At 41.0% G+C, this 25,595-nt stretch overlaps 1 protein-coding gene across 5 annotated transcripts in view; it reads left to right on the plus strand.

Annotated features, from left to right (window-relative positions):
* CDK14 (cyclin dependent kinase 14) overlaps positions 1-22,527 on the plus strand; it is a 704,276-nt gene extending 681,749 nt beyond the window's left edge. For all 5 annotated transcript variants that reach the window (XM_027102392.1, XM_027102393.1, XM_027102395.1 and 2 more), the window contains one exon: positions 19,132-22,527. The gene's annotated coding sequence lies outside the window, so the exon portion shown is untranslated. The remainder of the gene's footprint in view (positions 1-19,131) is intronic.
* Positions 22,528-25,595: the final 3,068 nt, after the last annotated feature.

Below are 25,595 nucleotides of genomic sequence, written 5' to 3' on the forward strand. Positions count from 1 at the left end.
CATACTGATGTGCTGTATACCTGCTATATATATGCCAGGCACAGCGCTAAGTGCCTAAGAATATGATATGGTTCTTTCTGTGAGAAGCTCCAAAAGTCTAAAGGTGGAAATATGTAAGGAAACAACATAATATGATATGATCAAGGTTCCTTCAGGGGTTGTATAGTGCGCTGGTTAAGTTCAAAGAGGAAAGTGCTGATTCCACCTGAGGAATCAGGCTGACAATTTTGTCTAGAGGGACCAGGGAAGTTGTCCAAAGGGAGCCAAGTCAAGACCAGAGGAAGGGAAACCTGAGAGTCAAAAGCTGGTGTGCCTGCCTCATACTAAAATCCAGATCTGGGCTTCCCTGGTGGTGCAGTGGTTTAGAGTCCGTCTGCCGATGCAGGGGACACGGGTTTGTGTCCCGGTCCGGGAAGATCCCACATGCCGCAGAGCAGCTGGGTCCGTGAGCCATGGCCGCTGAGCCTGCGCGTCCGGAGCCTGCGCTCCGCAACGGGAGAGGCCACAACAGTGAGAGGCCCGCGTACCACAAAAAACAAACAAACAAACAAAAATATGTATATATAGTTTAGTACTCTGGTAAGCTCTTTGCCACAATTAAGACATCCCTCTCTTTTTCATATTGTAGTCAAAACACATGAGAATCAATAAACAACCACTTCAACATTAGGTTTACATCCATACTTTAGTGAGGGCAAGTATCACAGGGAGTACGTGGAAATCTCTTAGGACAGATGGTCAGTAACTTCTTCCAAACATATTTCTGAACAAGGTAATGTTCCCTTCCCCATTAATCTGGTAATTTTCTTCCTTTTTACTATGAAGTATTACTTTCATTTGTTGAGGATGGTAATCATTTTCAGATCAGGAAGAGTGAGGGAACCAGTGTCTATTGAGTAATCCCTGAGTGCTGAGACTTATTCTGTGATTCATTGTAATTCTTTTAAAAAAGAAATTTGATTTCCAGTAGTTAAATAAATATTTTTAGGAATATCACTTAAACATTCCTCATGTATTTTAACTCATACCCTTTATTACTGATGAACAAACAGTGAGACAAAATGCAAGTGTTGATCAACCCTCAATGGAATTGAGAGGAAAGAAGTAGTAGAGGGAATATATTGTTTATCCCCTCCCACACTAAGCAATTGGAACCACTATCCAGACGAAACAGAGCCCTCCGTGGTAGTGGAATATCTATCTGGGGATAGAGTTGTAATCAGTTGTCAGTTTCTCCCCTTGGATTCTGAATTCACCAGCTAAGAGCTAGACGCTCAGGACCAAGGTGTAGTGTGTGTGCAGATAGATAAACAGGTAGCTTAGATAAGATAATCAGATGACAGACAAATAATCATAAGAAACATGCTGCTGTTATGTTTAGAGTAAGATTTTCAAAATCTGTAGTTAAAATTTTAGATAAAAATTACCAAGTCCAAATCTTTTGTCTCAGTGCTCAGTATAAAATATGATTGTAAAAAAAAATAGTCATTGGATGAAGAAGGTAATTCCATTGCCTTATTGTCAACATTATATCATACCTTAAAATCAGATGTGACTGTGGAACAAGTTTATCCACATGTTGTATAATTGTTGATCAATTTAGAAATAAGAGATTCAAACCTTGTTTCCTTTCTGTAAATAAGAGGATAAAATTAAAGCATTTTAAATTTGAAGGGTTCATCTTTAATTTAGTAATAACCAAATTTTAGTGCCTAAAAGTGTGTACCTATTTGATTTTCTTTCTTCATACATGTGTCTTATGTGTTTGTAGTTAAACTGGTTGAGCAACATTTGACATTCGTGATTATTTTCTATTTAGATATCGTAGCTCTCTGTTTCCTCTTCATCATTTCACTTCATTATTAATGCATTGAAAAGATATTACCCAAAAAAATCAAAATAATTCAATTTCGATATAGAATGTGAAGCAGGAAATATACTTTACTTCTTCCTTCCTTTTCTGAACAATTTTCTCTTAAACACAAGTATATTTAGCAAGGCTTTAAACAGTGCTGAGCAAGTTTAGTTTTTCATTGCAGTTGCCAAATACTAACCATCTCACGAACTCCCAGTTATGCAGCAGTTATGCATCACATTGTGTGTATGTTCATTATACAAATAATAAGTTATTTATTCCAGTAATTAAATTTCAATAATAAAACTTTCTTATTGGAAAGTATTCAAATAACACAAAGGAATATCTAGTAAAACTTTAAAATTCCCAACCTGCAGAAAATCTTGATCTCCTTCCAGAGGTAGCCACTATTAATAGCTGGTATATTATCTTTCCAGATGCTTTTTGATATACATAACATTTCATGCTTATAATTTCAAAGAATACCATTACTTAAATTTTACTCAGATTCAAATTATATGAAATTCAAGTTACCCAACCTGAGAGTGATATTCATATGAGAATTCCAATTTTTGCACCAGGTATCTGGCAACTTTCCTATTGCTAGCAGGAAGAAATACAAGCAAAAATAGAATACTGTAAAGCTTGACAGACGTATCCCGTACTACTATTCATTTTTTAATATAAAAGCATGGATTTTCTTGTATGGCTTGTGGTATTTTTCTCTTTACCTTATCAAATTCTGTTCTATTGCTTTTCAGAATTGAGTCTTCTCTCCTGCCCACATCATTTAAGAGTTACTACCGTTACAATACAGTAGAAAGAGTATGGGATTTGGAGTAATAAAATCTGGTACAGGTTCCAGCTTTGCCACTTACTAGCTGTGAGTCCTTAAGTAAATTATGTGTATTCTCTACCCCTCATTTTCCTCATTGGAATAAGGAATGGCAAACCCAGCTACCTCACTAGGATTGTTTTGAAGAGTAGAGACTTGTAATCCAAACTAGACATGATAAGCATTGTGTCATTCAGGATGGACTAAGTTTTGCTGTGGCTTAATATAACAAACGTTTATTTCTGGTTGACACGGTCTGTCCATATGAGTCATGAGAGGCTCTGCTCAGGGATGCAGGGTAACAGAGGCTGCATCTCTATACAGTCTTCCTCAGCCACCTTGGCAGGGGGAAGAGACCTGGCAAGAGGAATACTGGCCCTTAAGGCAACCACATGGATATGTACATCTCATTGGTCCGAGCAGGTGGAATGGCCATGCCTAACTTCCAAGGGAGACGTAAAGGGCATTCCACCCAGGATCCAGAAGACAGAGAGCTGGAACTTAGTGAAGAGCACTAATGACCACTAATGTTTGCAAACATTAGAGATAATGTAAAGCATTTCAAGGGAAGGGTGAAAAGTCATTCCTTATTATTTTCTTTGATCCCAAAGGTATTCAAGAAAGATTTCCAAGGAAGGAAAACAAGTCTGGGGACAAAAATGGGAGCCTTGTGTGGGAGTCAGGCATGGTGGAAAGGAACATAGGGTGAGGAATTCAACAAGAAAAGAAAGTGAGGGAAGGGACAGCATCAAAGTGAAGCAAGCTGGGTCTCGTGTGACTAGAGACTGAGCCCCACGCTTCTAGATCTGCAGAAGGTTGCAAACTGCAGCCTAGGTGAACTCTTCCTCAATCCCCTCCATATATCATTAGATGTAGGATGCCTGCCTCACACAGAAGACCTCAAAGCCACTTCACTCCACCTCTGAGCTCAGTTCCTGGTATTGCCTCTGCTATCTGGTCTCACTGTTAGCGTTGTGTTCTTGTTTTGGCCTTTGCACAGCTCCTGGGGGCTCTTTATCATGGAAGATCACTACCCAATCCAGGGGTGGCAACACCATGGCCACCAGCCTTCACAAGCCGCTAAAACAGTCACAGCAAGGTTTTCTTTCTATCCCCTCAGAACCTCTGAAGAGCATCCTATTTTCTTGGTGCTTTAAAGTAAAGGAAGAGGTCTCCCTTATTGTGTATAAGGAAGGCATGTCAACATAAGTGGAAATAGTTTAGATTTCATTATTCCAAGTCCAGTTTTTCCTAAAATTCCTCTACTTTGGCTTAATTGTAGAAGGGTTACAAATCTATAAGAGGGTTAGGATCCCGTATCTATATGTTTAGAATTTCTCTGGTCAGAATATTCCTTCAAAAATATCACCACCAGGCATCGGACGGTGTGGGTGTGTATTTTCGTGTGTGTGAGTGCACTGAGGGAAGGGTGCATGAGGGAAGAGGAAATGCGAAGCTTCAAAAAAGGAAATGGGGAATGGTCTTGTTGCATTTAATCAGTGGAAAACCGTGGTCAAAAAAATGTGTTGTTTTTTTTTTTTGAAACTTAGTCTCTTTATCTTATGCTCAAAGGAATAAATTTTATAAAATTAAGCTGTATAAAAGTAAAATTATGTGGATCAGAGAACTGAAGCAATTCTGTGCAGATTCCCTTGATCACCCAAACCAGCACGCAGATCCGTGGGAGGAGCAAGGTAGAGGGACGGTTAGGTGTGGTTGCTATGGCAACCATGTGCTGATTGGAATAAGACTGAGGAATCGTGATTCATCCCTGGCTCCACATTTTCCTTTTCTCTTCTTAACTGGCCCCTAAAGATTTGCAGTCCTTGGGGTCTCGGTGCTACCAAGGCAGGTCACAGAGAGACACCGTGCAGCCAGAGGTTGCTGTCCCCTAGCAATGGCAAGGAAGGCACAAGTTATTCATGTGCCTGAAATAAACAGGGTACAAGTGTAAATAAGGTTTAACCAGAGAGATGAAAGTGAGCAAGAATCATCAGAATGCCAAGCTTCCAGGCCAAGTCCTGGAATGCCACAACTCTGAAATGACAGAACCAAAGTGAGGCCATAGAAGCCAGATCAGCCTGTGAAGTGCAGATATAAAAGACCATGAGTTCGTTTTCTGATGTTAAGAAGAAACACTGGTATTGACAAGAGAGACAAAGGTTTGTCCAGAGGGTTGGAGTGGGATGTACTTTTCCAACACATGTTTCTGAGCTTCAGCTTTCTCATCCATAAGATGAAATGCTGCCTTGAAGGTTGCTGCGGGGACCAGAGGCATAATAAATCCTCCTCAGCTGCTCAAATGAGTTGTCTGTGACCCTTTCTGAGGGGGAAAATATGAGTGGCCATATTAAGAACAATTGCAAAATCTTGGCTGATACTGTTTTTACCTCAATAGGGAAGATAAGAGTTCGGCATCATTGGCAAAGCTGTGAGAAGAGACTCTGAAGGTCATCTCTTTAGATCCCTACTTAGGGATCTAAAGAATGCCCATTTGTGCTTCTCCTGTTGGCTGTTGCCTTCATCAAATAGAGTGGGCTAGGTTCTACCTCTCTTGATGAAACATGATGCATGGACTAGGTGACATTTTTATTTTGTTTTTGTTTGTTTGGTTGTATTCTTGTCATCTAGGGAGGGTGTAGGAAATCACATAAGCCTCTAACCACTCTTAACAGGAGTGTCCATAGTCTGTGTCCCTTGTTCAAAAGGAATTACCTTCAAGGACTTAACTTTCAGGGAAGGTTATTTCCTCTGCAGTATGCTCTAGAATTGTGGCTAGATGATGGAAATGCTGCTTGATGCTTCAGCATTCTGACTCTCCAATCCTGAGGTTCTTGACCTGCGGTCCATGGGTCTATGAATGGAATTCAGAAGATCTGTGAGCCAACTGAAATTGTATGAAAAAAGCTGCCTGTAGTTATATGTGTAGATGGAGTTTTCTGGAGAGGATTCCTTGGTGTTCATCTGGTTCTCAGATTTGGCAGTGACTCGGTTTAAGAATGATCATAATCTGAGTGCTCTGTGTCTGTTCTCTTGTTGGCAGTTGTATTTATCAGTATTTTGTCCACTGAGGAGTTGGTAAGAGTAGAAAAATAGGGAGGACATTAAAGAAATTTTTTTCGTAAGAAAAATCATAATCTCAGATTCTAACTTAAAACTGATCTCTCCATTACATAGCAATGCAACAGTTCCTATGCAGTACCATTAAAAACATTAAATAATGTACAAAATGTGTACATTTTACTGTAAGTAAAATTTACCTGAACACCATAAATACATATTGCACTCAAATTAACAGTATGTATATTTAGGGGTGAAGTATACTGATATCAGCAACTTACTTTGAAAAGCATCAAAATAATAGGATTGATTAATGGATGAATAGAAGCATAGGCAGATGAATGGCTATGTTACAAAGCAAACACATCAAAATGTTAATTGTAGAATCTTTGTAGCGGGTATATGGATGTTCGCTGTACAATTCTTTTGTTCTACTGTATATTTGAAAAGTTTAATAAAATGTTGGAAAAATATATAATCATAACATTTAGAGTGCATACAACTGTACATGATACAGAAGACAGAATAAGGATCGAAAGAAATGAATGGAAGTTGATCTTATAACTTTGATATTTATTGATTCAATTTAGAGGTAATTCTTCAGTACACAGAAGTAAATCTACAAATGTTCAAATTTCAAGTGCAGAGAATTTATGGTCAAGAGGAATTACTGTGATGTATCTGTGTGCTTAGCAAGACAGCCCTCTGAACAGTGACCATGATTGCATATTTTCCCCAGATTTGGTAGGGTTTGCATAGTTTTATTTGGAGCTTGTTCTAACACAAAGCTCTTCTTGCCTTCAATTATTTTCTAGTCTATTTCTTTGCTTGATTGCACACCATGAATCTTAGTAATTTTCCTCTACCTGTCTGCTTCAGATACATCTTATCTGAATCACCCATCTCTAGTAATGTAGACAGGCTTAACACACTACACCCCAGCGAGTGAAAGAAAGAGGTGCAGTGTTCTTCTTTACATTTTACTAGGCATATATCAGTCTCTAAAAATCAACCTGTTAGAATTTTTCTTAATAAGAGAGTACTAAACGAGATGAGATTTAACTTTACCATGTTAATCCAGGCATGAGTAGTTTTACATCCTGCTTGGACCAACGTGCTTAATAATTGATCATGAGAACCATATAAACTCTGGCACTAAAACTTGGGAGGTTACTAATTAAAAAAACAAAAGAGTTTTTCCATTTTAGCATCGCAGGCCCGGCTCATTGTAGGTGACAGCTCATTCGAGCCACTGAATCCAAGAGTTGCAAAAGGAGCAAAACCAAGCAGTTTATTGGAGCTGATGAGCTGTTTTGTTTTGTTTTCACACTTGTATACTTCATGCAGTATGCAGTATAGTTAATTATTATGTTTCAAGCAAAACTGTGGTGATTTTTTTCCCCCCATGACAATGAAGCAACTAAGTCACTAGATCTGTTTTGGGGTTTTTTTCTTTCTTTCTTTCTAATGACCCCCGTGTTCAAAGTCAGATCTTTTGAAAAGGACTTAACAGAGCATCATGAGACGTGATAGGTGCTTAGGGTGCAATTTTAATGCCAACAGACTGGAAAACAAACAGCATAAACCCAGACAAGACATAACTTTGTTCTTTAGCATCTGTGTGAAGAGGAAATCAGATCTTTCTGGGATGTGCTTCCACTCACAGGTGTGGAAGAGAAGATGTCAGTTCCCAACTCACCACATTGTGGGTGGGATTCTGATTTGGGGCAAGGCGACAGGGTATTGCATTGTCTCTCACAGTAAGAGCTCAATTCACTTAACTCCATGCTTTTGTTTCAGTCGTCCACAAATGGACGTTAAAAAAGCGTGAAGCATCCCTTAATCCCATGAGCCTGGTGTGTGCTGGCTCCTGTCACTGCATTCTCCAGCTCTGTTGCCAGTGGAAGTGAGAGATGGACCCCAGGCTTGCAACCACTGTTCTTTGCTCTGCCACCAAACCACTGAGCTGTTGGCACTTTAATTGTTTTATACCAGGAGGAAACCAATTGTGTTGATGTGAATGTCTTATTCATCGGACATTACAGGCTTCACATTTTTAAGGAGCTGAAACTCCAAGTCCCCAGCATGCACCCGCAGTGAATCAAGACAAGAGTGCCGTGATGACGTTTTCGAATTTATTGCAGTTGCTCTTTAAAAGATTTGACAGTATTTTAGAATTCTAAACGCTACAATTGGAAAGCCTGTCTGAGGTTGTGTGCTAATCAAAAACAGTAAATCATGTTTGACTTATAAAGGTCAGCAGAGTAGTAAAACTCAGAGTTAGTGCATATTCTTTTCCTTTTCCTTTTCCTTTTAAATGTGTAGACAAATATGGAGACTCAAGTGAACAGGCAATTTATCAAGGACCTAAGGCATCTTTCTGGTGCACGAAAATGTCCAAATTCTCCCCACGGGCTACGTTTTGAAAATTGCAGTCCTGGGGAAGCAGCTTAGTTTCTGTGTCATCCTGAGTCCAGGACACTCTAGATATTTCTCACGGGCAGAATAAGACCTTTCCACATTAAGTGCTGCAAAATCTGGTGCTTTGTGAGCAGTCACAAGACATTTGAAGAACCTGCTGCATTATCTCATTTGATGTCATCCTGAAAAAAACAACTATTTACCCACAGATTTCACAGAGGCAGCTGTGACTTCATCTGTGTGGAAAGCACACAACTGCCCTTGGTTGGGGATTGCCCTGGCGACTCCCCTGCTTAAAAGCCTCGAAGACCTCCTCACTACATGCAGAATAAAGCCCCAAACCCTAAGCAGGGCACGTAAGGCCCTCCACTCCACCAGCCTCCCCTACCCTGTCAGCTTCCCCTGCACTTTGTTTCCTGACCTCCAAATATGTGCCTGCCCCACTGGCCACTCACTGCTTCCCAGAGCCCTAGGCTATTTGAGAATGCCCTCCTTCCTCCTTTCTACACATTAAACTTTTATTTATCTTTCAAAGCCCAGTTCTTCCTCACTGCATTGGTACGTCTGGAATAACACTTCCATTCTCCATTTTGACTTAGAGGTTGCTGTTGTCCTGTGGTCCCCTTCCAAACTCTTGAGGCTCCTGAGGACGGCAGTGGTGTGCTGGTAAATATTTAGCAGCCATCTCTCCAGAAAGAGCAGGAAAGCCCTGATTGGTCAATTGTCTGTATCCCATGGTGTAAATATACCTCCTTCCATTGCCAATTTCAAGGGTGGCTGTGTTTAATAACAGCTTGCAAAATTCCTGAAAATTTTAGCATCGGGCTCTCACAAGCCAGTTCAAGCTAGCTTCAGACCACCACTGGGAGGGACCTTGTTTTAACAGTCTTTGGAATAGTCTCCTCTTCCCTGCTAAATGCTGTGCTTTCCTTAAAAAAGAGATGTTCAGTGTTTTCCTGGATTGAAATAGGCAAGCCAGCTGATAGTTTGGCTCTGCCACAGCTCATTGAGTGGGGTGTCATTTGCACAGAGATTCGGGGGATATTTGCACCTCTTGTCATTTGAGAGTGGTGGCCTTAGCCGTCTCCCTCATGCCACGGTGCGCAGGCACGTGTGAATTTAAACAGATGGATTTATTGGAAGTGCAACTGAGAACTGCAGTGAGGAGCAAGTTGATGGTCTTGAATCCAGCAGCCTCATTAGAATAGAATGTGATCCACCATGGCGTCAATAAAACACTTACAGAGGAAAGCCTAAGGCACAGATTTGGGAAGATCAGTGACAAATTCTTTGAGGGAGGAGAGAATGCTATAGGCTCAGATCTCAACATCGTTTCAACAAATCTTTTGTCATTTTATTGATTTTAAATATTTATCTATTTATTTATTTTTGGCTGCATTGGGTCTTCGTTGCTGCGCACGGGCTTTCTCTAGTTGGGGCAAGCGGGGGCTACTCTTCGTTGTGGTGCACGGGCTTCTCATTGCAGTGGCTTCTCTTGTGGAGCACGGGCTCTAGGCGCATGGGCTTCAGTAGTTGTGGCACACGGGCTCAGTAGTTGTGGCTCGCGGGCTCTAGAGCGCAGGCTCAGTAGCTGTTGCACATGGGCTTAGTTGCTCCACGGCATATGGGATCTTCCCAGCCCAGGGCTCGAACCCGTGTCCCCTGCACTGGAAGGCAGATTCTTAACCACTGCGCCACCAGGGAAGCCTTCTTTTGCCGTTCCTGATGTGAGCCTTTGTCTTACTTTTGTGACTCACAATTTGAGATTGGAACGTCAGCATATTTTAGTTCATGTAGTAAAGTGCCAAGCTGGCTAGCTCTGTTTTTATAATCAACTTGGAAATAACAGCATATCGACCCTGTTGTTCCTGTAAGGGTGACCAACTCCTTTTGGTTCACCCAAGTTTTAAAATTGAAAGTCCCACACCCTGGAAACCCCCTCAGTCAAACTGGGACAGTTGGCCAACCCAGTTGCTGTAAAGGTGTGGTTCCTGTAGTGAATGCTATGGGTACTTACACTTGGAATATACCTCGCACAGCTGCTATGCCAGGAGACATTGAACCAGTGACTGAAAGGATCATAACTTCTTTAAAAGCCCAGTTTATAAAATCTGTTCTCCTCTTAAGGTTATGGTCCTGTCTTTCAGGCACATTATTTATTTATTTTATTTTGTTTTTTTGGCCACACCTCTCAGCATGCGGGATCTTAGTTCCCCAACCAGGGATCGAACCCACGCCCTCTGCAGTGGAAGAGCGGATTCTTAACCACTGGACCTCCAGGGAAGTCCCCCAGGCACATTCTTTAAATGAGAGGGTAGGGCTTCCCTGGTGGCCCCTGGTGGCGCAGTGGTTGAGAGTCCGCCTGCCGATGCAGGGGACACGGGTTCGTGCCCCGGTCCGGGAAGATCCCACCTGCCGCGGAGCCATGGCCGCTGAGCCTGCGCGTCTGGAGCCTGTGCTCCGCAACGGAGAGGCCACAGTGGTGAGAGGCCCGTGTACCGCAAGGAAAAAAAAAAAAATGAGAGGGTAAATGAAATGTACTTGGGATAGGAGAAAATGCTACATGTGCACAAAAGGTTGCTATTTATTTCTCATAATGATACGTGTTCCATAACTATCCCATATTTTCGTACTTATCTTGGGTATAAGAGAAATATAGCAACTTGCTATGATGGGATAACCAGTATCAAAATACTTTAAAATAGCCTATTAGGATTTTGTGGGGAGTACATTTCAGATAACTTTACACGCAGATAGAGTCTTAACTTCCATGAATAAGCCCTCAGTGATTTGTTGTTCATTGGCACTGTTCATATTGTGAAGCTGCTACACGGGAAAGAGTTGGTGGGGAGCTTAGCTGGGTGTCCAATGTCTTGAATCCCTCAGCATGACCTTGTTGGACCTTCCTCGCTGTCAGCAGACATTTCCTGGCAGAAACGATGTGCTATGGTAGTGTCCACAATGTGTCACTTTGTGACAGTGTTAAATTGTGCCCCATAAGAATCAGTGTTTCTGCTATAATATGACATATGTGTTCCTACATGTGTTTGGCAAACTACCACAGTAAAAATTGTAGTTTATGGGAAGAAATAGAGTAAGGGGCAGACCACTCAAATTGTATTCAACATAGTAGTTTAGTATGTTTGAGCTGCTCTAACAGAATACCGTAGACGGGGTGACTTATAAACAATAGAAATTTATTTCTCACAGTTCTTGAGGCTTGGAAGTCCAAGACCAAGGCACCAGGAGATCTAGTGCCTGGTGAGGACCCTCTTCCTCTTCTTGCTGTGTCCTCAACATGAAAGAAGGAGCAAGAGACCTCTCTGGGGTCTCTTATATAAGGGCACTAATCCCATTCACATGGGCTCCACCCTTATGAACTAATCTTCTCCCAAAGGTTCCACCTCAGAATACCATGACATTAGGTTTAGTTTTCAACATATGAATTTGAGGGGGGACATAAACATTCAGTCTGTAGCACATGGCACCCACAAGAGCAGTAAAAACACTACTAAAAATACTAGCACTGTTTACAGGTGAAATAAGTTTGGTGGAAGGGTTGAGGCTACCGAATTTTGGCTGAAACAGCAAAATGTGCAGAGATCTAGGAGAACCTTACAATAAACAATTCCAAGACAGAGCATCATGTGGCCGAACTAAGCCAAGATGAAATATGTGAGGTAAGTGGGCAGCATGTACAGTACTGCAGACCCCTTCAGCTTGCACACGACTGTGCTTATGTCTCATGCACATGGCTGCTGTGACTTAGTGGCTCAAAACTAACATTAGCACGAATTCTCTCATGTGAACCAACACGACTTCTGGTTTATGCTGACACTGTTCTCTGTTTACCAATCATATGTGATCTAGTTTTCACTACAGAAAGTCATCTTAGCTTTGCAAATTTCTGCTGAATCTTAGCTTTGCAAATTTCTGTCTCATGGTTCATGAGACAGATTAAAGTTGTAGATGATCGTATGTATTGAATTCAAAACCCTTAGCATGAAATTTTCTTGCGCTTCAACACTTTGGACAGTAATAGTAGACAACTTTTAATTTGAAAGAAAAAAATCCACCCAAAATGAAGTCACATCTGCTCTCAGATCTTTTAATTAAAGTCAGACATGAACCCTCGTGTTTCTCTGACTGCTAAATACTTAGAAGTGGTTTTATGAGATTTGTGTGTGTGTGTTTTAAGTTGTAAAAAATGCACACACTGCTGAGTTACATGACTTTGGTTTATTTAAATATAGTTTAGTAGGACTGTAATATAAAGGTGAAAGGGCAGAATTCTATTTAATTAACTTATACCCACTTGGGAACCAGTCAATTATAAAGGTATGCTGAGCAAATAAAGCTTCACATAAGAAATCCTTGAAAAAAATAAGCCACTTTGGTGAAGGCTTTCCTATTCTTAACTTTGTCATTAAAATTATTTCTGTGAGCTATTTCAAACCTTAGATTATATGTGTGTATATGATATGTGATGTATGATTATATATAAATGATTATATGTGTGATTGAATATATATACACATATGATTTTTTAAAAGATTAAAATATGTCTTGGTGGCTCTTAGAAGACCTAGATCAGTACTTTCCCTGCACACTTTTGGCCTTTATTGAGATAGGACATACTCCCGGGCTTGCCATCCTTTAATCTACATGTGGATTAAAATACGACCAGTGTTTTATATTTACATAAATCAGATTTAATAAACAGTCATAGCATTAAAATAGAGGATTCTTTTCAATCACAGCTAATTATACATCATATAATGCCTGGTCTTTAACGAGGATTTCAATAAATGTTTCTTGATAACGATGATTATTAAAATGATATGTTAAGTTGGTCTCCTTGTATAAGAAATGCTTTGTTTTTGAAATGTTAGACTTAAAGCTTTGCCTAAAAATTTTTAATTATGATCACCACTTTGGCAAGAAGCTTAAAATGTGCAGAGTCGCTGCAATTAGTGCATTGTGCACCCATATGGATGTTACCAAACAGCTTTCAATTTAAAGGATTTGGGCTATTTGAGTGATAGACCTTCTGTTAAGCTTAAAACAAAGCCCGACTATTTCTGCATTCATTTTAATTAATATTCTCTTGCTGGTCTCAAAGTATTCTCTTCTGGGGGGAGAAGCATGATTATCATAAATCAGAAATAAGTAACAGAAGTAGGTTTAACTAATTTTCTACTTCGTTCTGTTTCATCCCATTTCTCCCCACCCCCTGAGGAGCTTCAATGCAATGTCAGAACAACTGGAAAACACTGATTTCAGATGTTCTCAAAGAAAACCTATATTTCTAGCCAAATCATAACATAATTAAACTCACAGAAAAGTGAAGAAATAAAGCCGTCCCCAGATTTTTGAAAATCATTATGAAGTTTAAAACGTATCATTTTCAGTCCAACATTCATGTCAAATCTACAGTATAAAATTTGATTATATATACAAATGAGTATATGTGTCATATATGTATATATTTGTATATATACATGATATTTTTACTTCAGAGAGGTTTGTAGTTGCCTAGGTGCTTGGGGTTTAGCAATCTTATATGTGGACTTAATTTTCTACAGTAGCAAATTCTGCCTGAAGATTGATTAGTATTTTAAGCAAACTCAAACTCACACAGTCTGGTAGTTCTTTTTTCCTGGATACTTTTAAGTGAAGTCTTATTAATATGATACTTGGGGAAAAGAAGCTTTCTGGACTTTTTCTTTCACCAACTCAGAATAAATTCTGTAAACTGTTATGTGTGTTAGTTAAGGCCCTGATTTTTTAACTATTTTCAAACATCTCCCCTGCAACCACTCTTTATACACCTTCAGAAAGACAGTCACTCCAGTGGCCACTGGAATCCCGACTACCTGAACGCCCAATTTAGGACAACTGTGAATGCTGATTTCAAAAGTAGACAGCTAAAATGAGCCCCCAGAATCTTCACCGAATTCTTAAGAATAAGATAAACATGAAGATTACAAAGCAGAATTGTAATTTACCAGAACACGTGGGTAAAATAATTCATCCAATATGGGAGTGGAAAGGCATAAAATCATTAAGTCCACTCTAAAACACACCATAGCAGCAGGTCCTATTTTTTTTTTCCTTTTCCAGCATTAAGGAAATTCATTCCCCCTAGCCACTAGATTTGGCACAGAGATACTCTAGTTTTTCCATATTGTCTGGATTTTTCATTTTTATTTCCTTTTTTTCTTAAAGCATGTGATTAATTATACACCTGTCTTTAAATTCCTCCTTATATACCGGTCTTTTGGGTTCCACATTTGAAAAGAAGGAAATGTGGAGTTAATTTTATTCTAGGTTAGAAACAGATAAAAGCTAAAGGTGGTCAAATAATATAATTGTTTTTCTTGAAGAGAGGTTAACTATTTTATAATTCTATACTGTCTTTGCTACTGGGCGGTAGCTTTATTTACATCAAATTGCTTCCCTTTCTGTTAGGTTTACACAGAAGTCCCTCAAACAGAAATGAGCGGATTACCCAACACTACCCTATGTGTAGCTTCACATACATCCTGGTGAATATCCTGTTCACAATCTAGGCCATGAAAGAAAACCTACAGTTGTTTTAATTTGGAAGCAAGATAATCACTTCTCTCCAGTGAGGCTTAGAGAGAGAAAAAAAAAGGGGGGGGCCAGAGTCTTCCTGTAGAAAAAAGAATACTTTGTGGAGGGGCAGTGCTGCAGCAGGGTTAAAAAAGTAAAAAGTAAACACAAAACCTGAGAGTGGGTAAGTAGGCCAGCAAAAGAGAGACCATCTGATTACATGGAAGCACCCTGAGCTGGGGTACTGGGCTGTGTTGTCCCACTGGCGTGTAAACTGCGTGTGTTTGTGTATGTGTAAGGGTGTGTGTGTGTATGTGTACACATAGAGATTTAACAGGGAGCACAGAGGGAATTAGAAAGAGCCTGGCCCATTTTTAATTTGGGTCTGTTTGCTTGCATTTAGCACTTAAGGGCTTCTACATTCAGTTTGCTCAAAAGAGTGATGAAGCACTCCTTGCTTATGCCTCAAATCAGAAATGCATGAAGTGCAGCTGCAGAGATAATACATTTTCCCCAAAGGCTTTGGCTGAGCAAATTAGGTGTCAATGGGGTGCCTGCGCAGGCAGTACTCTCTCTAATTAGTCTCTTGAGCCTAGTTGGTGGCGGGTATGAGATGATCTAATCAATTGGTCTGTGTCTGATGGTTGGTGTAAAAATCCTACCAGGCAGACTCTCTCCCACAGGTCACCCACCTGCACAGCGGGGCTGCTCATTTTCATTTTTCATCTCCTCCATCACATGATGCTGACAGTTGGTTTTAAGAAAATTGAATCCAAAAAATATCTAGTTCATAGGGCACATGGGTCAGAACAAAGTTGCATTATGGGTACTAGCAATCCAATTAATTAATATTTATAGCTGAGAAGCTCTATGTAGATATTTCTGAATAAGGATTTTATCAATAAAAATCCAATTTCTTCTTTAAAAACATGCATTTCTAGAGAAAGAACATTGTAAAAACAGAAAGCAAGATATAAATGGCATCCATTAATCTTATGGTTTATATACCTAGGAGTTGACTTGCACACAGTTTATAATTTATATTCAGTTTCATTTGTATTGTGTGTGTGGTGCATTTTAATAATCAATTAAATGTAAGGAAGGATTTTGCTATTATACTTTGCTTCCCTATGAATGTTGTGTGCCCTCTCCTTCCACCTATATCCCCACCTGTCAAATGCATGATTACATTTAGATTTTAAAGAATTCTTCTAGCAGTAAACTCACCTACCTCATATGCAGTCCTTGAAAACTGAAACAGATGCTGATGCCACCCAAGGAGGAAGAAAGGACATCCCATGCTGCCGGTGAACAATATTAGGCAGGGTAGTGGGCACAGTTTGGGCTCAGCTGCTCACAGAGATGGGAAAGGGTCTAGCTCTCACTGGCATCTCCCTTCTTTTCGTATTATTGGCTCCTTTCATTAAATGTCTGAACCTAAACCTAAGTAATAGACATCTCATAATCACTCTGTTCACCTTTTATTATCGATTACTGTTATTTTGTATTATCCTTTATTATCCAACTCTGCTTATGCCCTGGGTTAGGTACATGATTCTCCTAGAGATTACACCCAAAGAATCAGCGCAAAGGCAAGGACAAACACCAGGAATGACTAAAAGAAAGTCTTAAATCAACCCAATAGGAGAGTAACATGCCATGGATGATGGTGCGCACATATGGTTACGTAAAATCAGATATATTGAAAATCAAATCAGTTTTTTCAAATAGAATGTCATGGAGTTAAAACAAAAATGTTTGACCTACAGGAAGGTGTTAATCTTACCCACCTTTCTCAGCCTGTAGTGTATCTGTGGATGGCCACCTCTGTTCCCAGCACTGTGCTCTTTCAGCAAGAGCATAGGCACAGCATTTGCCCTTGGTCACCATGCCAGGAGGGAATAACATCTGAGAACATACTCCACTCCCAAGTTCTCAGATTCTACCTTTCCCCTTCCTGTTCATTCCACAACTGTCTACTGACTACCTGAGCTAGGTCTGGGCTATGCTCTAGAGGAGACACAATGGCGAACAAAACCAAGATTAATCAAGAATATAATCACCTGCCACCCTACATGCTCCCTCACAGCAAACACCCTCAGACCACAGGGACTACATGAAGTCTGTAGTTCAGAAAGGTCAGGCTTGGGTGCCAGGTCTGCATCCTACTGATTAAAATGGTGGAGTGGAGGAGAGCCAGGCAATGACTAGTTCATTCGGGCGTGGCTGTAGGAACTCTGTGTCTAGGCAAGCAGATGTCAGGACAAACCCTGACTCCTGTTTCGCCAGGGTGGGCAGGCTTCCTGGAAAAGCTGGCATCTCTTAGAAGAAAACAATAGGGGAAAATCTTCATAACTTTGTGACACAAAACCCACAAGAAACAAAAGAAAAATATGGATAAATTGGACGTCATCAAAATTAAAATTGTGCATCAAAGGACACTATCAATACAGTGAAAAGGCAGCCCACAGAATGGGAGTAAATATTTGCAAATCAAGGGATTAATATCCAAAATATATTTTTAAAAAAAACTCCTACAACTCAACAACAGACAATCCAATTTAAAACTGGGCAAAGGACTTGGATAGATATTTCTTCAAGTAAAATATACAAATGGCCAACAAGCTCAAACATCACTAATTATTAGGGGAATGTGAATCAAAATCACAGTGCCATACCAGTTCATACCCACTAGGCTATCTATGATCAAGAAAAAACAAAAACAAAAAACCAGAAAATAACAAACGTTTGCAAAGGTGTAGAGAAATTAGAACATTTGTATATTGCTGGGGGGATTATAAAATGGTGCAGCCACTGTGGAAAATGGATTGCTAGTTCCTCAGAAAATTAAACAATCACCATATGACCCAGCAATTCCACTACCAAGTGTTACCCAAAAGAATTGAAAACAGGTACTCAGACAAATATTTGTACATTAATGTTCATAGCAGCACTATTCACAATAGCCAAAAGGTGAAAATAACCCAAATATACATCAACTCATGAATGGATATTTCATACACAGAGACAAGAAAGCACATTCACTGTTGCCAAGGAGCCTGGAGCAAGAGAAGAATGAGAATGAAGGATATAAGATATGTAAATAAAGAATATAAGGTCTCCTTTGGGGATGACAGAAATGTTTTGGAATTAGACAGAAGTGATGGTTGCACAACACTGTGAATGCACTAAATGCCAGTTAATTATATGCTTTAAAATGGTTAATTTTGTGTTATATGAATTTAGCCTCAATTTTTTAAAAAAGGGTGGAAGGTTAACCTTCCAAAAATCATCATAGTAAGTGGGGGAAATGAGTTAGAGGGTGGAGAGGATGCTGTTTTAATGGTTCTTAACTGTAAGATTGGAACTTGTTGCTCCCTTGGTCAAGGTAGTGCCATTCAGGGGTGATGTGCTTGGTACCCTAGCCTTCAAGGGCAGCAGTAGGGCAACTGCACTGCAAAGTCTTGACAAAAGACCACTGTTCCCTGTCTGCCAGAGAAGATGCCTGTGTGGCAGTGTGGAAGGGGACAAGCAGGCCTGACCAGGCCTCAGTGACCTCAAGCTTCTAAACTGAGATAATGAGTTGGTTCTGGGATTCAGTGGAGCTGATGGATCGAATCTCTGGGCTGTGCGACTTGACCCTGACAGTGTTTCTTTTCACCCTTCCTGGCAAGACATTATTTTCCCATCCTAGAAACTCAATGAAAATGCTTAAGGGCCAAAAAAGAAACGGAGAGAGAAGCAGAGTGAACATTCCTTCTTTCTTCTTGAACCGTTCACATGGAAGTAGTTACCGAATTTAAGCAGGCATCATCGGAAATGCACAGTTGTATGCAGGATGTTGGGAAGAGGTTGGCAATTCAGGTCACGCGGGCCAATTTTCATTCTGCTGAAACTAGGTCTGATAATCGGCACTGTGGAATGATATACAGCTGGATTTTTTTAAAAACATGTATGTGATCCGTTTTTCTATTTCATGTTCATAAAAATGAACACGATACATCCTTTTAATGGTCTGTATGATGCTACAGGCATTTAATTAAGACCAGTATTAGTGCTAATGATTTGGGGAAGGAAATTTGCTGAATTTCTTTTTCTCTAAATAATCCAAGAGGAGGTTAGACCATTTAAATTCATGGAGTTAAATTAACAGTAGAAAATGCAATCAGAGCATTTGTTTATCGTATTATAAGGACTGTTTTGGTTAAGGAGACTGCTCTGCTTCCAACATGTGTGCTCGAGGCCACTGTGGAAAGAATGGATAGGCTCACTTTGGCCTGACCAATTCTGATGTCTCATGTAATTTAGGAAAAATGAATGATGTAAGGTTTTCCTGGTTGTTTTGTTTTTAACATATAACAATTTTCTCTTTTCCTCCTTCCAGGATTAAGTTGTCATCATTCTGGGAAGGAAAAAAAACCATTAATGAAGTGGCCAATAATACGAAGGGAATCACGGATCAGTCTCCTTTCACTCCCTGTGGTGGATTTCACTTACAAGAAAATTGAAGCTGGCAAGACCTGTTTTCTCTGCAATTTATTTAAAACCTTGCACGCATTTGGATACCTTGTGATTTCCAAGAACTATGTGAAGATTAAGTTTTGCTTACTGATACATGGCATGTATTCTTCTCAGTCTTTTGTGTTTGATTTTTTTTGATTTCCCTCTGCACCACGGCGTCTCTGTAAAGGTTTTTATGCTTTCACCAGCCATGTCTTAAATACATTAAGACAACACACTCAGTGTTCACACTTCTTCAGTAATGTCTGTACTTGAAAGCCACATAGTGGCATAAAACAATGTGTGTTTTCTTTGAGAGCAATGCACATTTTGCAACCACCAGGAAGGAAAACTATAGCTAAAAAACACCCATGTTCTCTGACTGACTTGACACCTTGGTCCCTGGCCATGGGACCCCACTTGTCTCTTTAAGGACATTGGCAAATGTGTGTTTTTGTTTTGTTTTTTTTCTTGGAAATAACTGCACACTTATATAGGATATCAGAATCTGCTTAGCATTTTCAAGCCACATAGCATGACTGTTCTCCGAGCAGGTTGGAAGTGAAGAAACAAATATGAAGCATTAAGAACAAAGACAGGGATAAATCACTTCCTTTTGAACCTCTAGAAATTGAGGTAGCTTTTTAAATGCTTTCTGGGTCTTGTCAACAGCTTATCTTTTTCCATCCACTTTGTTACGCTTTGTGAGTATTTTCTAAATGGTGAAAAGAGTGAGGAACAGAATGTTTGTTTAAAGCACGGGTGCAAAAGAATTGTATCTGCTAGATGAGCCCTGAATGCTGTCTTTACTAGTCAACATTTAAAAAGCAAATTACAAAGCTATCCGGAGTTTGAAATTTGCTCATTTACACCAAAACACCTTTGAACTACATTTTTCTAAACATTCCAGGCTAATTGGAAGGCATCATTGGGTACCCTAACTTTAAGCAGTCTCCAGGAATAACTGTTCGGACGCAGGTTTTAGAAACAAGGCAGGAGTCTTGCTTTAAAGATGGAAAAGGGAAAAAGGAAAGGCCCGGCTTCCCTTGTTTAGGAGAGAGAGACCTTGGAGGATGAAGGCGAGTATGTGACGTGGAGGGGAAGGTGGATTAGGCATGCGCGTGCTTTGATCCAGAGGGAGAGCTGCCTGGCGCAGGTCTGTTCCCGGTGGGGCAGGCCTCACTGCAGACCCCAAATAACACTGGGGCAGCTAGGAAACTTCATCTCGAGCATGAAACCTAGCTCCTGAGGACACCAGTTCTTATGGAAATACCTTCGTGTACATTGTTTTACATTTCCTAGTAGAGAGGAGGAGAGGCTGAGAACTTGAAACGTGTCGCACTTTCTAGGATCAAGAGTAGGAATTATGAGCCAGTTTGACAAAAACTTTCCCTGAGAGTCAGGTGAAGGAAAGGCTTTTCTATAGTCACCCAGTATACCTAGGAAATTGGACCCAGAATTTCTAAACATTAAAACAGTACTTCCCCTGGAGTGGGGTGTGAGTATAGATGTCAGGTCACAATCCATCTTGTCCAAAGTAGTATTCATTGTAAGCTTCTAAGTGCTAAGCGAGGAATTATTTACTGATTGATTTTAAAGAGTGGAAAAGTTATCCAAGGCCAGAATGCTTACTGTTCACTACCTAGAAATACTTCCCATTCTCCTTTCATACATTCCAACTCTTTGGCAGTCTTTAGAGGTATTTTGATTTAACATGTATTTACATTAGGATTTCTTAAAGTAAATGTGGAGAGAAAACTTTACGTGCAATCAAAAAACGGCCTTTCCTGTGATTTATTTTGAATTATTCATTTGGGGGAGAGGCATAACTTTTGTACTTAATGAAGTTTAAACCAAGGGCTGATGATGATTCAGTCTTGCTATGTAATAAGCTTTCTAACTTGAAATTTTGAAAATATTTAATGTTTAAAGACTTCAATTAGAAATGTTAGAGTTATTCAGAGATACATGCCCCCGTCATTGGCAGCTTCTCTTGGGAAATGAAACGTAATACTTCTCAGTGGGGGAGGTAAATCTGTTTTATTACAGAGACATATGTCTCAGAAGGGTCTCATTTAGGAGGTTTTAGGTTCCCCATGCTTGCCATTGGTGCAGAACATCAAAGTTTACTTTGTCTCTCTCTTTCCTCTCCCATTTGCGAACACCTTCTTTTTTTTTCCCTCCTCTCGCTGAGGACAGCCATGAAAATCACTACAGACTGTGTTCATGAACAGATTTACTATTCTATTGAGAAAGCACTGGAATGTTTTGTGAGATTATTTTTATATGAAGGAGTAGCTTGAATTCAAACAGCTGGAATAGTTAGAACACGTTAGCATGGTAGCTGTATCCGTGTGACGTCACTGCACACACAGTATTTTGAAAGGCAACTTGGGACTTCACGTCCATTTTCTTGAAGAGTTTGGTTGACTTAAAAATAAATACAAGATACATAGGACATGAAAAAAAAATGTTTGCAGTGCTCAGATAAAAAAAACGGGGGCATAAGGCGGGAGTGGCTGTCCGTCCCCTGACACAAGGATGAGAAGCTATTTCTACCTCCCAAGGGTGACAAGAAGAGTTTCCAGAGGAGCCTCCAGGCTTGTGGAGAAAGCAAGGTCTCTTGGTATCCTTTCCTCAGTGTGTACATGATAGCCAGTGTAATCAATACCCTAGGTAATGCGTCTATACAAGATAATCATCTGTGAATATTACTGGTTTTGTAATCTTTGTTATATAAGAGGATGTTTAGGCTGTACATACTGGGGTAGATTATTGCCTGCCCCTATACATAGGAATATGCTGCATAATTGCATATAACTCCCATCTCCCTTACCAGCTTGTAGGCAGAGGAAACCATATAAGTTACTGCCTTGCAATTTTCTCATACACCAAAAACCAAACCAAACAAAATTCAAATAAAATAAGCAATCTCCTATTCTCATTCCCTTCCTACAGCAGCATATTTTAGAGGCACATACAAAATCTACATTCTCTCTAGTTGGGAGTGGATTTAAAAAATTTTTCTTTTATCTTTTTTTTGTATGGTACACTGAGATGTGTACTTTCTAACAGGGGGTTGGTACCTAAGAAATGAGCTAGCATTCAGAAAATTATTATACTTCAAAATGACACATAGTAAGGAGAATGGAATAATACATGTTGCATATTTGTTACCAATTGTAATTTGTCTGTATTATGAAAGACGTAATGGTTTGTCAGCTGTCACTGTCGTTTTCTTGTAACATGATATGGAATAAAGTATAGCAGAATCTCTGTACATTTTCTTGTTACATCTTCTTGGTGGGTACCAAATAACACCATATACTCCATCAAAGAAACACTGTCTTAAAAACTCTTAGACACAACCATTCTTAAAGAATGCAAACAAGAGGGGCTTACCTGGTGGCGCAGTGGTTGAGAGTCCGCCTGCCGATGCAGGGGACACGGGTCCGTGCCCTGGTCCGGGAAGATCCCACATGCCGCGGAGCGGCTGGGCCCGTGAGCCGTGGCCGCTGAGCCTGCGCGTCCGGAGCCTGTTGCTCTGCAACGGGAGAGGCCACAACAGTGAGAGGCGCGTATACCGCAAAAAAAAAAAAAAAAAGAATGCAAACGAGACCAAACACACAATGCTCTTGGATGTGGGAAGGAGTGAGTTAGCTGGCATGTTCCAGAAATTTGTTAAACCCTCCCTCTGCTTGATTTGCTATGCCGAATGCAGGTAAAGGACTAGAGGTTGTGCAAAACAAATCTTGTGAGCTCCAAGATCTTCACAATTCCCCCAGGTCCTTACTGACATTCACCACATGTTCTGTGCATTGGAGCCAATCTGGTTTTGTTTAATGACAATCTTACTAGTATCTTTTATTGCCTCTTCCTCTCTTTTTTTTTTTTTTTTTTGCACATATACTAAGATGAGGTGAGTAGGTTACCCTCCATTGAACACAAATCAAAGCCTGAGCACGCTGACATTCTGCCAGAAGCGTTAGTGTTCTCGGAGCTGAGCACATTTCCCTGAACACGGCCTAGTGGGCGCCTGCACCTGACCCAGCACTGCTGGGAGCCGCGCTGGGATGGACAGTGCCACTTGGGGAGGCCAGTTTCATTTCTATCATCACCTCTTCTTGTCGGATCTGTCAACTTCATAACCCCAAACAAAGCCCCATCAATGGATAATAAAGTTCATACCAGATACAGTCATCAACTTCTAGATATGCTATTTGGTGATTTTAAAATGTTTCTCCTTGAAGGTAAAAATCAAAATTCATATCTCATGTTAAGAAGACCTACGACCCCCTGCACAGACCCTCACCCCAGCAGCACCCACCTCAGGTTTCCCTTCCCTTGCTCCTTTCCTATAACCTCTGTGATTTCCTAGTTTGGAAGCCCTCACAAGCTGACACTCACAGAACCGAATGTAAGTGTTCTCAGTTGATGTATATTGCATTCCACAAAAGCTCGTGAGAGCCACCGCATCTCCAGCCTCCACCAGCCCCTGCTGTCTCCCCTAAAGCAGCAAGTCACCTATGCCAAAGGCACGTGCACTTCCACACAGCCCTGCCACCACCAGTGGATTCTGAGATAGGAGATGGCGTAGAGGCAGACGTCGTGGTAGCCAAGGTAGAGATAACAGGCACATTTCTTAAATGGGAGCCACAAGTGACCCTGGAAACTGATTAGAACTAGAAAGATGTCAAAAGCATAACTTGTTCCTTGGAGCTGTTTCAAGGGAGCAAAATGTATGCCATCGTCCCACTTCAGTGACAGTAGCGCAGATGCCCATTGCTGACATCATTTCCAGCAGCCTCGGCGGTCGGCTTGACCGCATCCCTGGGTTGATTTAATCCCACTAGCTCTTGAGAAAAGAGAGGAGGTGGAGGGCTGGTATCTACCAGAGGCCAAAGAAATAGCTTGAAGAAATAGTTCTAACTTTTTTAATGTGGAAGTAGAGATGACAGTCAACTCTCAGCTCCATAATTGCCCAGGGTTGCCTTGCTCTTTTTCAGCAGGGCCGTTGTTCCAGCTCTGCCAGGTTGGAGCATGTGGTGTGTGCTCGCAGAGGCAAGCAGTTAGAGTCAGGAGGGCGGTACTCCCAGCCTTGCCATTGGCCCCCAGAGGAAAGAGAAACCAGAGGGGAAGGTGTCGGAGCAACCCGGTGCCACTAGGTTAACGCGTACCGTCGCTGAAGAATGGCGGGCATTGTAAAGCTCCGCCATGAGGACCCCGCCGTGGCCCAGCAGCCTGCTGCTACCAGTGGGTGGTGGCGTTATGGGCATTAGCTTTGAGAAGCTTATACAGCAGAGGGGGCTAGGATAAAGGACACAAATCAGGAGAAAGCTGACAAGATTAAAAAAAAAATCCAAGGCTTCGTATTTACTGTTCATCCCCCATGCTCTCGGTGTGCTATATTGTCTGCGTTGAGTCATGCTGAGAGAGAGCCAGGCACAATAATAGCTCGGAGCAGCCTTGCAGCCCCAGAGCCAGCCTCTGCCAATGGTGCTGACTGTGCCGGTGGAGAATGGGATTCTGATAGAGTCGTCTTTTTTCTCCTTCCCTGTGAGACCACCAATAATTACGGAGGGCATGCTGCAAAGATGGGGTAAGGGTTCCCAGTTGGAGTGTATCCTGAGAAGTGACCCAGCGGGGGTCCTGGCGAAGGTGTGCCTGCCTGACAGATGCAGACAATGCTGGGGACATCCAGGGACATATGTTTGAAGCAGCGGTTCAAGGATTTAGGTTCAAATGCAACTTAGCTTATACATCCTACTACAGTGTGAAACAATGACTCTCTTCCCTCTCGCCATCTTCAAACAAATCGAATAACTGGGTACCTTGCGGATCCCTGGGGCAAGCAGGCACAAGTCCCTTATTCTGCCCAACATTGGGGAAATCCAAACCCTCTGGTATCCAATCCCCTTAGCCCAGCAGCTAGCAGCCCCAGCTCTCATTAGAATCATGGGGAAGTTTTGAAAACACCTCCACCCCAGACCAATTCATTCGAGAAATACTGAGGGTGGGTCCCTGGCACCGGTCTGTTTGGGAGCTCAACAGGTGTTTCTCTCGTGCACCTCGCGTGAGAACTGCTAGCCTCTTGCCTTCCTCCTGTCTGTCTGCTCCTCCAGGGACCAGGCACGCAAACTTGCTGTAAGAGCCAGATAGTAAATAGATCCAGCTTTCTGAGCCATACAGTCTCTGTCAAAACGACTCACTCTACTGTCAGAGTGTGAAAGCAGCCATGCCCAATATATAAATGAATGAGCATGGCTGTGTTCCAATTAAACAATTTATGGGGCACTGAAGCTTGAATTTCATAATTTTCACAGGTCATGAAATATTTTGCTCTTGATT

Source organism: Aethalodelphis obliquidens, unplaced genomic scaffold, assembly GCF_003676395.1.
Source record: "Aethalodelphis obliquidens isolate GAN/ISIS:26980383/991018 unplaced genomic scaffold, ASM367639v1 scaffold5, whole genome shotgun sequence".
NCBI classification, from domain to species: Eukaryota; Metazoa; Chordata; class Mammalia; order Artiodactyla; family Delphinidae; genus Aethalodelphis; species Aethalodelphis obliquidens.